Raw genomic sequence first — 2514 nt, 5'->3', positions numbered from 1 at the left:
GAGGTGGGTGGATCACTTGAGGTCAGGAGTTCGAGACCAGCCTGGCCAACATGGCAAAACCCCATCTCTACCAAAAATACAAAAATTAGCAGAGCGTGGTGGCGCGTGCCTGTAGTACCAGCTACTCAGGAGGCTGAGGCAGGAGAATTGCTTGAACCCAGGAGGCGAAGGCTGCAGTGAGCCAAGATCTCATCACTGTAGAGATGGGTGGTAGAGCAAGACTCTGTCTCTAAATAAATAAATAAAAAGACGCAGATTAAAAGTAAATGAACAGAGGAAGAAATACCATACTCACATTAATCACAAGAAAGCTGGAATAGCTATATTAATTTCAGAGCAGACTTCAGAGCAAAGAAGCTTACCAGGGATAAAGGGGGGTATGCATAATAAGGGGTGTGGAATATCTTTCCATTTTACTTCTTTGACTTATTAAAGTTTTATAATTTCATCACAGATCTTGTACATACCGTGTTAGATTTCTACCTAAGCTGTGTATTTCAGAGTTGCTATGTCTTCCTGGAGAGTGTGGTCTTCCCAGGGAGCTGCTGTTGGCCTCTCGGGTCATTTCTTGGTGGTTTTGCTGTCCTCACCTATGAGCCATGCTGGACACCATGGGACAGAGGTCCCCTAAGTGTGGGCCTCGTGCATATTCTCATTTTACTTCTTTATGGAGTCGCTGCTGAATCAGGGCCTGGGCTGGACCCGGGGAGCAGTGGGGTCCTGGAGAGATGCGGCTGCCTGGGCCGGCACAGCCTCCTCTGGGGAGCCTGGCTAGCGTCACACCTGGGCTCCTGCGATGTGAGATTGTGAGGGCGGCCCCTGCTGTGGGTGCCAGTGCTGCCTGAGGCTGTGGTGGGAACGGAGCGGTGCACTCTACAGCATGGGTCCAGGGAGGTGTTTGTGACGGGCTTCCCAGGCTCACAGGTGCTTGGGAGAAGCAGGAACAGGGCAGGGTCATACCAGGTGGACCAGGACAACCGGGGCTGGGTGTCTGGCCTCGTGAGGACAGACGTCCCAGAGCGGGCAGACCCTGCTCTCCTGGCGCCCAGGGTTACAGGGACTCTAGCCAGGCCCTCCTGGGGACCTGATGTCAGGGTCCTGGGGACATGGTTTGGACATCTGATAGGGGCAGATTCCAACTCTGATGACTTGGCAGGCTCCGGACTTACTATAAAGCTACATTACTCATGACACGGTACTGGCGAAACAGACCAATGAAAGCGGACAGAGAGCCCAGAAACAAACCTGCATGGAGAGTCAACTGGTCTGTGAGAAAGCGGCAAAAGCAATGCAGTGGGACACAGTCTCCACCAAATGGAGCCAAACAACGGGGCGTTCACATTCCAAAAATGAATCCCAACACACGCGTTCCACCCCTACCACAATTCACTCAGAATGATCACAGACCTAAATGTGAAATGCAAAGCTATCAAACTCCTAAAAGATAACACAGGAGAAATTCTAGATGACCGAGGGCTTGGTGATGAGTTTTAAAAACACAAGACAGAACCCAGTGGCTCCCACCTGGAATCCCAGCACTTTGGAAGACTGAGGCAGGAGGATCAGTTGAGCTCAGGAGTTTGGGATCAGCCTGGGCAACACAGTGAAACCCTCTTTCTTTCTTTCTTTCTTTTTTTAATAAGCGGGGGGTGGGGGAACAATCCAATAAGAAACCAGTGACAAACTTGATTTCATTAAAATTAAAAATAGCTCTGTGAAGGCACTGTCAAAAGAATAAGAAGACAAGCCCCAAACCTAGAGAAAATAACTAGAAACGAGATATCATTAAAGGATTACGATCCAAAATTTACAAAGAACTCTTACAACTCAGCAAAAATAAAACGAACAACCAATTTAAAAATGGGCAAAAATTCTGAGCCAATACCTCACCAAAGAAGATACGCAGATAGTAAATAAGCCATGAAAAGGGGCTCACCATCATATGTCACTAGGAAATAGCAAATTAAAACAAGATACCACTACACACCTATCAGCTGGCCAAAATCCACAACACAAACACCACCAAATGCTGGTGAGGACGTGGAGCAACAGGAACGCCCATTCATTGCTGCTGGGAATGCAAAATGGTGCAGCCACTTGGGAAGACAGTTTGGCAGCTTCTTGTAAAACTCTCACCATATGATCCAGCAATCACACTCCCCCATGTTTACCCAAAGGAGTTGATAATGTATGTCCATACAAAAACCTCCACACAGGTGTTTATAGCAACTTTATTCATAAATGCCCCAACCTGGGACAAACCTAAGATGCTCTTGAGAGGGCAAATGGATAAACTGTGGTACAGTCAAACAATGTAATATGATTCAGCACTAAAAAGAAATAAGCTGTCAAGCCATGAAGGCACACAGAGGAAATTTAAATGCCTATTACCAGGCGAAAGGGGCCAATCAGAAAAGGCCACATAGTGCCCGAGTCCAACCACATGACATTGTGGAAAAGGCAAAACTGTGGGGACAGTAAAAAGCATCAGTGGTTATGGGGGTGGAGGGTGGG

The sequence above is a fragment of the Colobus angolensis genome, unplaced genomic scaffold, assembly GCF_000951035.1.
Source record: "Colobus angolensis palliatus isolate OR3802 unplaced genomic scaffold, Cang.pa_1.0 Scaffold38, whole genome shotgun sequence".
Lineage (NCBI taxonomy): Eukaryota > Metazoa > Chordata > Mammalia > Primates > Cercopithecidae > Colobus > Colobus angolensis.
This window is presented reverse-complemented; position numbering follows the sequence as displayed.